This window comes from Mya arenaria, chromosome 17, assembly GCF_026914265.1.
Source record: "Mya arenaria isolate MELC-2E11 chromosome 17, ASM2691426v1".
NCBI lineage: Eukaryota > Metazoa > Mollusca > Bivalvia > Myida > Myidae > Mya > Mya arenaria.
Window position 1 is genome coordinate 26656029 of NC_069138.1, and position 13269 is coordinate 26669297.

Genomic DNA, 13269 nt, shown 5'->3' on the forward strand with positions numbered 1-13269 from the left:
ACTTTGATAACATGTACACTATAATGGATGCAAGGCAAATCTATATTTACATGTATATCAATAATATCCACCAATTGACCATCAGTATAGCCACATCGAAAATATATTTTCCAGAATATGTAAAATGAACCAAGTACTGCTCTTAAGTAGCTGCTATCTGATCCATTCAATATAATATAAGGAGCATACGTATTGCATGTAGGTGGTTACGTCAGCGTTATAGTCGAACGTATATAAACGCCCACAGTTAAACCGCCGCAGTTAAAGTGGCAGTGCGAGTAAACAACGATGTGTTCCTAAGCGAAAATGTTAGATGCGATATATTTTCTGCTTATTATTTCCAATTTACTCATTCATACGGAGTCTTGGATACTTAAAATAAAGTGAAAAAGCAAAATCGCAGACACAAAGGCGTACATCGCTGCTGTATATGAGCATGCAGTTGTCCTTCCAACACAAACCTCGACTCCAGTATCGCGACAGACGGCAGTTGAAAACATGATGGTCAACCTTCGTATATACCAACAACAGGCAAAAATTGCAGCATCTCAGGTTAAACTTTTGTATCTGTCTAAAGGTTGATTTCATATTTACTCGGTTGCTTCGTTTCTTTCATACTAGTTTGAATGTAATGCACAGTTATATTAAGGACAAAGCCAAAACAGTTTTATCATTTACAAAAACACACGTCGACTGTCTAAATAACTTTAACAAAAATTGTGTTCTTATATTTTTCCACGGGCATATGAATAAACGTTTTCTTTTGAATAGAAGATGCTTGGGAAATATACACAATGCATTATATCCAGGTATTTTGATTGTTGTTTAGCACTAGGATCGTGTTACGGAGAACCCGTTGAGATTGTGCAGATATAATAAGATTTACCACAATTAATATAATTGTTTTGATATATCAATAAGGATGAATAAATGTCGAAAACAATGGTTCTTATGAAGAATACCGAGTTTAATTTGATAGAAATGGGCAGAAAACACTGGTTTTCTACCTTATGAGAGATAGTATATCATAGTAAATAGTTAAGCACTTACCAATCATTTCATATTTTTGTGCTTTCGGCTATTAAATACACAGTAACAATCGTGTTATCAATTATTAATATTTTCAAATAAATGCATTATATAGTGAGTAGTTTAAGGTGTATAACTCAAGATTTATGTTTGTTAAACATGTGTATGTATTGATTTTGAATAAAAGTTTCACTTTAATGAATGTTTCACATCATTTCTATAGAGCTATAAAGATATAAAACTATTACATTAGAAATTTTAAGTAAAACTTACCGATGATTAGTAACTGCAAGCTCATTCTTTATTGCGTGATATCTGTGCAATACATCAAATAAAATAAAACAAAAACAAAAACGTATTTTTATGTACATATATGAAGTAAATACGTTTAATCCTAATTCACACATATATAACAATCATTTATATGAGACATACTTCATCATATAGCCTTGTACAGCCCACACTTATGTAACAATTACAGGGATGTATGGTGCAATTTACTGATCGATCGGTCTGCATGTCGTTTGCAGCTATCCAAATATTAAATCTAAGGGGTAACATTTTCATTTTATTAATTCTAGCGGATTTAGAGGTTGGCGCACCCGGCGCGCGCCCCTTCTAAGATCGTCAACGTTTACTTTTTATTTTAATGCGGGAGTAATTTTTTTTATAAAACATGCTCAAAATGCACATTTTTTTACTACAAATTGTTACAATGGTCTTGATGCAGTAACCCAAACCCGCATGCAAATAGTTTATGCAATATATATTCGGTTCTTAGGTAGGGGCACATGTCAAAAGGCTGCACCCCTAAGGTACACCCCCCTCTAACGTCAACCTCTGGATCTGCCTCTGACTAAGGTTTGTTTCTTATGTCCAGTTCCTTAATTCAAGAACACTTTCTTAAGTTGTTCAAGTTTGATCGGAATCCATGCTTACTTTTTGTATTTCACTTTGGTAAAATGTTCCATTAATACTTTCTTGTTTTAAGTCACAGAGTCTGTATCAAGGTAATGTATGATAACGTCTGTGTATTGGAAACAAAGCACCAGTAAAGGTTTCCTCGTACGCTCAAGAAAACATCTGTTTTACATGAAATAGACCAGCGGTGGATTTTGCCTCTGTTTCAACTCAAGCAAAGTATATAGCTCTAAGCGTTGTTGAAATTTCACAGCTTATTTACATCCTCTTCCAGTTCGTAATGCTACCTTATAAAGTTCTTGGCCTTTTGCAGTCGGTTCCATGTTTTCCGGACACCTTTCAAATGTTCATGTGCTTTTGCACATCTAGTGCTGACAACGCTTCACTATCTAATGGATCTGCGTCAATGACAACCATCCACTGATCTAGATTCCCCTTCCAATGCTTTTAATTCTTGTGCTTTAGCATAGCATCACTTCTCAAAATGTTTAAATGACATTCTCGACCTGTTGTTGAATGTATATTGCATGGTCAACTGTAACCAATAGATGGGTTGTATAACTTGAAACAGTTCATTGAAACATAGTTCTTTATGATAGAGAGTGTTCCTAGATCTAGCCAATCATAACACAGAAACATTAGTCACACAAAACATTTCTTTACATTACATTTGACAAATCACTGAACCGTTTTATAGCCAAATCGTATTCGTCAAAAACAGCATGATCAAACGTTCATACTACTCCAAGATATAAAATGACTTAATTTGGCTTACAAAAGTAAAGTATGTGGTGCGGAATTTGTAAAACTAGATCCAACTTTGTTAATATTCGTGAAACTTATCCAACAAGCAGGGTTCACAACCACCAACAACAGTACATTCTCTAACCTTGCAACAATGTGTTACTCGCAAGGATAATTTAAATGAATAATAGCGCTGAAAGGATGTCTGCGCAACAAGCGCAATTATACTGTTTCTACAATTCTGTTCACAGGCAACAAAACTTTCGAATAATTTAGTTCTTAGAAGAGGAGCACGAGTGTTCAATGGAACCTTTTCGAAATTACGACATACATCCATCGAAACAAATATCTTTTGTACATACGCGTTGACCCTGAATGCACCAAAGCTGTCCATTTGTCTTTCATGGAAGCGGAGTGAACTCGGAGTTAGGACTGATAAAACAAGATAAAATGCGTAAAAAGAAAATGTGAAAAGAAGTCTCTCTATCTAAAATCGACTATACTTAAGTGTTGCCCATTAAGTATGTCAACTGTGTATGAACAATACAATAGAAGAATACAAGAACATTGAAGGACAGGGCCAAATCTACGAGCAAATGGGGATGTGCGTCTCAGAAGTTATGTCCAATCGCTAGAGATTGTCATGCCCTCGTAAACCGTTTTATGTAGGGCGCACAAAAGGCGTTCAACTTATTTAAAAGACGGATAAAAAAATTGTGTGATCGTACTCTTTTGGTTTATCAATGATTCTGTAGCAAAAACGGGTGGCATATTCACAGCGTAAGTCAATGTTTTCCTTAAAGTACACCATGAGGCTAGCGGATGTCCTTAATAATTTACGATAGATGAGGACACAAGTCTGTACTTCAATATGTATCATGACAAAGATAGTGTACTGATAGATCCAGAAATGTTCTTTGGCAAATTTGATGCTTCATTCGTTTTTGGGTAAGTTGGGCAAGCGCTTGAATTTGATAATTTTCTGATCGATTTCTGAAACATGTCAGGTTTTTTTGGCACAATGACAAGTGACCAGGTAAAAGGTGTACGATTCGTCAATAATTAAGTCGTACATGTGGACTGGCTGTACAATGATGATTTTATCCAAGCCCTTTCTCGTACAAGTGTCATAAATGTTGCCTTCACTACATCGGAATCTAGACTGATACTACTCAGTAACCTTCAAACACTTAAAGAAATGCAAATTGAATGTAATGATAGTATAATAGCAATGATGTTAAAAATCACGTACATCGAAATCTAATAGATAATGATATTCTTGTTGATATATAAGAAAGGGGAATTTATAATAACATAACAATTCAAATAAACAACGAAGCATTACACATAAAACACTTATTTTAACATGGTTTAATTTGCAATAATATTGGTAATAAAAAAGTTGAAACAATGGAATATCAAATAGTTTACTCTATTCGAGTTTTAATGGCTTCAGTTTACAAACTAAATGCAACTTAAAATGTTCTATTTAACACATTCTATTATTCTTTTTACAGGAATGTAAACAATCTAAGAATATAAATACATGATTTGTTCCGTCATTTCCATGAGCATGAATGTTAAAAGTCCACCACTTATTATACAGTTGACCTCACGGTACTGCCAATACGCTAAACTCACTGGTACCAGATTTATAAAATATACAGTACAAAGTGCATATTTGTAAAACAAAAATCAATATTTTTTCACATTTTTGGTATTATAATTTTAAAATTGGAATTGTAAGAGTTTGAAAATCCGACGCCAGTGGCCAAACTCGACAGAATCAAGAAATTCTAAAACTTCTTCATTCCGAGATGGCGACTTTACGTTGAAAATATAAAGGATTATTGGATGTACCGTAATGCAAGTAATACTTTAAAATCTGTATTAATTTTTCTGAAAATCAGGTTTTAATTTATCAAGTGAGTAAAAGCAATGAATTAAGTCAATATAAGTACGAACATGTAGCAGGAATTTCTTGTATTTTCATCAAACGCTTATTCTGTCCAGGTTCTGCTTCAAATGTGTTATACTTTATTATACCTCACTTATGTCTACAATGGTGAAATCCCATTACCCGAAAAAGAGATATTTTGACTATTAGAAACATATTCAACCTTTTTGACACATGACCAAGCGAAAGTTCACTGTCAGGTCATGTGACCGCAGTGATATTTTGAATGTCATATAAGGGCTTCAATATTTTAGCTAAATCATGACATGATTGCCTCCCTTATACACGTACAGCAGTGACGTCACTATCAATTTGTACACATAAACATCAGACGACAGTAACTGTCAGATTTTGAAGTAATTTTAGCATAATTAACGGTGGAATTTTGTTCTATTTATACTCATTTGATTATTTTATATTTTGTTTACCTTGTTAATCTTGTTTAATTAAATGATTGAAAACATTTTAAAACTTTTTATGTACTTAATTGTGTTCGGTATAATGAAATAAATATCATATGGCAGCATGTATGACATTGATATTGTCAACCCTCGAAACAGAATGTCACCCTTGGCTCACGCCTCGGGTGACATTCTGCTCTCGGGTTGACAATATCAATGTCACACATGCTGCCATATGATATTTATATAATATGCAGGTGTAACTGAACCACTGCTTTGATGTAAAAAATGTAAGGGTTGAACAGTCCTGCTTTTTATATCACACAAACCACCATGAACTGCAAACGTTAAAACATTCAATTACAGCGTGATCACACGCTGTGCGTTATATGTAAACAGACTACTTAAATTATTTGAACTTTACGATTAGTGAGAATTTGCAGTGTTAATGTTACCGAAACAAAATACATAAAAGCATTAATTACTGTTTTTATTTTAAAGCTGATAAAAGCTTATTTTGCAATTATGTAAAGTAGATCTTTTAACGTCGTTTGGTCGATCCATCATGATTTGCCTTGGCCTTTTTTAAATATAACCATAATGCTCATCATGCACAAACAGTGTGCGTGAATTACCTTTTGTACAATAAATAGAAATAGTTTAAATCTTAATTGAATGTTTTGCACACTTAGTCCACAAATGTTTTCAGTGATCCTCGTATACATACGACAATATGATTGTTTTACCTATCAACAGATGATAAGGCTTATGTCTTTGGCAAAAGTATTATGAAAATGTTTTATTCAAACTAAAATAAACGTTCCAAATTTCCAGTACACCTGTTTTTGTTCATATTAACGATTTTGTTACTATGCATTGCATTATTCAATATTCTTTTGTTTCTGATCAGCAGAATGCGGACATAATAGTATTTCCTGAAGATGGTGTTTACGGCATGTATATGAATGATCAGCACGAGATAGTCTATCCGTACCTGGAACTTATACCAGACCCGACAAAACTGCAATCGAACCCTTGCAACAACCCGAGTACGTTGCCAGACACTGAAGTACAACAAGTCCTTAGTTGTATTGCAAAAGAAAATAAACTTTTTGTAGTAGCAAACATCGGTGACAAAGTACCATGTAATCAAAATGACACGAAGTGCCCAGGAACTGGCCATTATCAATATAACACTAATGTTGTGTATGACCCACAGGGAACCCTCGTGGCGAGGTATCATAAATATAACTTGTTTGGTGAATATCAATTCGACAGACCTGAACATGCTGATATTGCGGTATTTGAAACACCGTTTGGCGATTTGGGACTTTTACATGTTTTGACATTCTCTTTGAGCATCCAGCAATCGACTTGATCACAAAACATAATGTTACAAATATTGCGTTTCCAACGGCTTGGATGGACGCTGCACCATTCTTCAATTCAATACAATTTCATTCAGCTTTCGCTGCGGCACATGGCATTAACTATTTGGCGGCTAACATTCACTATCCACAATCACGCTTTCATGGAAGCGGAATTTATACACCTGAAGGAGCCGCTACATACTACTACAATACGACTGTTGGTAGTGAAGGCAGACTGCTTGTCAAAGAAATTCCTGGTGTTAACGAAGCAAAAACGCTTTCTCTTCCGTTTAAACAACCTGCGTCCGGACCCACACCCAGTCAGCAGGGTCGAAACTTTGTTGCAGTTATTTCCAAAAACAAGAGCAATTTTGTTCGTTTAACAGGCAGGTCGGGGCGCGCAGTTGTTTGCCACAACAACCTCTGCTGTCATGCTTCCTACAAGACCAATGGAACTTCAGTACAAAGCGGCCATGGATCAAATGGACCGGGAAATGAATATTTCGCACTTGGCGCATTTGATGGCCTTCGCCGCTCTAGAATAAACTACTATATTCAAATTTGCATTATTCTAAGATGTTATGATAACGGCACAACGCCTACATGCAACGACAAAGTCAATCTTCCGGTTAAAATTGACATGCTCAACTTCGAAATGTCTGGAAACTTCTCTACGCCATACATCTATCCAGAAATTCTGTTGCAAAAGGAAGGAGATTTCGGTCTTGCTTCTTATCTGAATCGCTGGTCCTACGCTGATGGACGCATGACATCTGATAACAAGTATATGCATCCCTTGGCGGTTGCTACGTTGTTTGGGAGATGCTATGACAGAGATGATGAGTAGGACATGTTACGTATTTCTCTGGATGTAAGATAATATATGCTAATGTGTGCTTTACAAACAAGACTTTTGCGATAACTAAAAATTGTGTGTTGTGTCAAAACTAGTTTTTCTCCATATGGCAAAAATGGTATTGGTTAAGAGGAAATTTGTTTTTTTATTTATTCCAATACTGTGTATGGGCATTTTCCATTGTCATTTAACCTAAATTTTGAACAGCAGAAACAAAGAAATCAAGACATTTCATCAATGACAGACCAAATATCTTAAACTTACCTTAGTAAGAAGGATTGTCAATTAGTTATTGCACTTTTATTGAAATAAATCATTTTTTAAATTTCATTTAAGTTTGAATTGGCCTTAAAAGGGTCTCTCAAAATCATTTGTCCTTCAACTTTCCATTTGTCTTTATTCCCAAATAGTTGTCATTGGCGGGATCCTGATACACATGTGTTCTTAAAAATATTTTATATACTATTAATGGAGATATTCTGAAGAAAAATAACTGTGTTTATTGCCAGTCTCATATCTATACTCATATATGTATATTCCAGCAATACTCGTATATGCAATTGTGTTTGCTTTATGTATGGTCGATGGTTAAGGGGAATATTGAGCTTTTCTATACGAACTGTAAATTGTATTTGTATTTTGTATTTTTACGTGCTTGAGAGTCATAGTACACATTTTACCCAGAATATGATGTGTATTATCATTCCACAGTCTTCCTTTATTAAAATTTAAAATGCGTATGTTAAAATTATGTTACACGGTATTGTGACTGCATTAAACAAGTAAGAGTTTAAATTGTGTTGTTTAGTATCACCACGAACAGTGAACGAGTGATAACCACTTGTAAACGCTTTAGGTTCCATCAATGGTTAGCGTACCTTGACACTTGAACCTTGAAGTATTTTTCACTCTTACTGTAAATGACAACCTATACGTGTATCTAAATAACGAGTCAAACAAAGTGTCTTTGAGCTTTGGTGTGTTTCGTTATTCAAGAACGCGTCCAAGATGGCCGGGTTTAAATATACCATGTTCTTATACGAATATGAGCAAATATGTGCATTAACCTTGACATTGAGTCATTAGTCATAACAATATTTTAAGTCACCAGGGTCTTTCTTTATGTGTCATCTGAAAAGGTTTTAGGAAAAGACAAATATCATTTGACGGTTCACATTTAAATATCTTCAACCCTAAAACGGAAAAGCACTGGGTCTTTTTACGATTGTAGATGAGAATAAGGCGTATTGATGCAACAAATGTATAAAGTATGTATTGCAACGTGACTCCTAGTAACCCTGTCCAAATATATTTTTATCAAAGAATTATTATAAGGGAGTTAGCGATACTAATAATATTTTAGCGTTTGCATTAGGGCCTATAACTAGGACATTTTTTCTAATCATTTATCAACACTTTGCAGCAAGGCTGTTTGACATAATATATCGCAGTTATGGTGAACATATAGAGAAGCTGCCGGACGTCTTGGTGGAAAACATCTCCTTGCTGAAGGGGTAACTCGAACAGTCGCGAGCCAAAATTACATGTGATCCCAATCAAACGAGGTTTCGGACGTTGGGCGGGATGGGCTTTGGGTAATTGACTAACTTGTAGGGATATCTTGCCTGCTTATGCGTTCCATATAGTTACATATCTATTGTATCTAATTTAAGCTGCAAACTCAGTCTAGATCAGTGATTAATGCTTTTAACAGGGTCAAATGGCTATTCGATTAAATCGATTTAGTTCGATATTTGAACCGAAATTGATAGATTGTGTTTTAGAACCTGCTGAGCGTAAATTATCTAAGCCCGTTAAAAAGAAAGAACCAATCACAATTGAACTCTTATCTAGAAAGTCTTTGAACAGAGAAGGAGATCTTAAAGTGACACTCTTATTCAAAATCAATGCATACATATGTATAACAAATATCAATTTTGACTTATATACCTTTAACGACATACTAAATAATGCATTTATGGAAAATAGCCATTACTGATAACAAGATTTTAAACGTGTATATAATAGCTGAAAGTGCAAAAATATTAAATGATTGGTGAATGCTAAAAGATTTACTGCGGTCTACTATAGTCTCATAAGGTAGAAATACCATGTTTTATGCTAATTTCCTTCAATTTAAACTCGGTATCCTTCATAAAAATCATTGTTTTCGACATTTTTTCATCCTTTTTGATAAATTAAAACAACTTTATTAATTTTGGTAATCTTATTTGGGAACAAGAGTGCATCTTTAAGCAAAGAAGAACTAAGTAAGTAGATATGCTGACAAATACCCTAATGGTGCCTGAATATTGATATCAAGACGTTATCAAGAAGAACTAAGTAAGTAAGTAGATATGCTGACAAATATGCTGACAAATATGCTGACAAATATGCCGACAAATATGCTGACAAATATGCTGACAAATATGCTGACAAATACCCTAATGGTGCCTGAATATTGATATCAAGACGTTATCAAGAAGAACTAAGTAAGTAAGTAGATATGCTGACAAATATGCTGACAAATATGCTGACAAATATGCTGACAAATATGCTGACAAATATGCTGCTGACAAATATGCTACTGACAAATATGCTGACAAATATGCTGACAAATATGCTGACAAATATGCTGACAAATATGCTAACAAATATGCTGACAAATATGCTGGCAAATATGCTAACAAATATGCTGACAAATATGCTGACAAATATGCTAACAAATATGCTGACAAATATGCTGACAAATACCCTAATGGTGCCTGAATATTGATATCAAGGCGTTATCTTAGTTGGGCTTACATATATAGCAATTCTGACATGTATATTTTATCTCATCTGACTGCAACAAAACATGTAGCCTATTGTAATTTAAGAAAATTGCTCATAGGAGCATTTCAACCACACGTTACCAACATTAGCCAATATTGTGAGCATTATTTGATATCTCTTATAGATTTTTAAACGTCATGATTGGTTGTGGAGTGAGAATGCAAAGGATGTTTATGTTAAAGATTAAGTAGACGAAAGGCTTAACGTATCAAAATTATTGAGTTTGTTATTCTTTTAAATCATCAGTTTACAGCTCTTTTATATTCAGCGGTCTGTTGGTGTCCCAACGGCTCGTACCAATATATTGTTTGAATGTTAATGTTTCATCACAGTAGCGGAATGAGTTGTGAGGGAAATATTATTTTCGTTGTTTGAAATCATTGAATTAGAAAAATCATTTCCCCCAGATCAATAGGTGGCAATGAGTTTTGCACGAGGATTTCGTGCTTTTACAGTTGAGTGTCCATTCAGCCTTGGGACCGGCCGTTGACCAGACGGGTTTGTGAAAAGGCATTATTGGCAGAAAATATTAAGCTTGAAGTAGTAGTGTTTGACATGTTTATTGATTATAACCAATTGTAATATTATTTCTACATGAAAATCTAAGTTCTTACGTATCACTTTTTATATGCATGTATGTATTAAGATTTAAAACATGTTATGGCATTGAATGTTTTCATAACGTGTTATAAATATATATATATATATGTACAAGAGGTTTATTAATTTGGTATTAAAATGTATTGTTAACGACAAATACACTGTTTCATTTTGTTTGTATCTTGCCTATGCCAATGTATAAGGTTTCATACGGTACCAAGTGGAAACTTGATATATGTATATACAAACTTAATCGGTGTTGGTGTTGGTAATACTAATATGTTGTTTACTTGTTGATGTTTCATTACAATATCGAAATGGGTTGTGGGGGAAAGGGCGTTTATAACGATCGGGAATATGTCACATTTGTTGCCTTCATTATCACCTGGAATATGTCCCATTCGTTGTCCTAATGATGATCTGGAATATCTCACATTCGTTGTCTTCATTGTTACCTGGAATATGTCTCATATGTTGCCTTCATTATGACCTGGAATATGTCACATTCATTTTCGTCATTGATACTTTGAATATGTCACATTCGTTGTCTTCATTGATACCTGGAATATGTCACATTTGTTGTCTTCATTATGAACTGAAATATGTCACATTCGTTGACTTCATTATGACCTGGAATATATCACATTCATTGTCTTCATTGTTACCTGGAATATGTCACATTCTTTGTCTTTATTTATAAATGGAATATATCACATTCACTGTCTTCATTGATACGTGGAATATGTCGCATTCGTTGTTTTATTGATACCTGGAATATGTCACATTCGTTGTTTAACTGATACCTGGAATATGTCACATTCGTTGTTTTATTGATACCTGGAATATGTCACATTCCTTGTCTTTATTGATACCTGGAATATGTCACATTCCTTGTCTTTATTGATACCTAGAATATGTCACGTTCGTTGTTTTATTGTTACCTAGAGTATGTTACATTCGTTGTTTTATTGTTACCTGGAATAATTTACATTCGTTGTCTTCATTATGACCTAGAATATGTCACATTCGTTGTCTTCATTGTTACCTGGAATATGTCACATTCTTTGTCTTTATTTATACGTGAAATATGTCACATTCGTTGTTTTATTGATACCTGGAATATGTCACATGTGTTGTCTTTATTGATACCTAGAAGATGTCACATTCGTTGTTTTATTGTTACCTAGAGTATGTTATATTCGTTGTTTTATTGTTACCTGGAATAATTTACATTCGTTGTCTTCATTATGACCTGGAATATGTCGCATGCATTGTCTTCATAAGTAAATTTTTCTATCGTAACTGGTTTTGTGGGTATGGTAACAGTGTACTATTCAAGATAAATGTCCTATTACATCGCATTTTAAATCTTATGAAGAAAAGTTAAATGCGTATCAAAATGTGCGCTGTTCATCTTCTCACATATCGCGACTTTTCTTAACTTTTATTAGTTAGAATATATGTAGTGTGTTACTATATATGAATATACATGTATTATACAATATAATATGTTGGATTGTGGACATCGCATTCAGTATAACAAGAACATACTAAACGAGCATTACTAACATATTTTCTGGACGAGTTGAATAAAACTGTGTATTATTTGATGACGATTGTCAGATTCTTTTAATGACATTTTTTTCCAGTAAAAGAAACGACCACCTGTTTTAATTGCTCTAGTGCGATCAGGTTAGCTTAACTTTTAAACGTCCATTCTCAATGTGTAGTAACTGCCCTACCATTAGCAATCTCTTCATGATATCATCAGTACTATTTTCACATTTCTCAGTACAGTTAAAAACACTAATTTGCAGTGCAAACATTAAGGACGTTTTTGTTGGTAATAAACTAGTTTCGGTTTAACTGTGTATTTTTGTCACAGTTTCAAATAAAAGGGAAAAAAACAGTTTTATATTTTGTTTTATGAAAACCGATACTGGTTTTTGAAACTATCAAAAAAACCGAAGGCAGTTTCGCCGGTTCGTTAAATCTGAAAACTAGATCACTGTGAAAAATTATGACGGACAGTGATCCAACGCGTGTGTTTATTTAGAAATGGGCAAACGACCATCTACGGTATCATTGTTTTGAAGAATTTCAGTAGTAATGGCGATATGCAAGTGCTGATGAAACTGTAAACAAACCTATCCGTTCGTTACTCTAAGCAAAACTTTCGCAACTTTCTTAAAATAAAATTTGTCTCGTATCAACAAAAAAACACTTATTTGTTATGAGCCTATTTTTTTCTTGAATTCCAAGAAATTGAAAGCATCATTTCTCATATTTTCTTGTATACCGTTATGCAGCCAGGCTCTTCTGGGAATTTGATGGGGATTTCCAATCCATTTGATTGGCTATGATTTGACCAATTGTGTGAGTTGTTTACAGGTTTTTCTACTTTTCTCTGTAGCAGGAAGTTTTCTTCCAAGAAGCAGACAATTGACACTCTGTTTTGAGGCCAAGGTCAAGTGAGTGTTTTGCTAGATACAAAACTAGAACGTATACACATAATGCAATAAAGGCGTTAAAATAAATTGTTAGTTTCGACAAAAT

At 34.1% G+C, this 13269-nt stretch overlaps 1 pseudogene; it reads left to right on the forward strand.

The window, feature by feature from the left end:
• Positions 1 to 281: 281 nt before the first annotated feature.
• On the forward strand, positions 282 to 8117 carry LOC128223107 (pantetheinase-like; annotated as a pseudogene).
• Positions 8118 to 13269: the final 5152 nt, after the last annotated feature.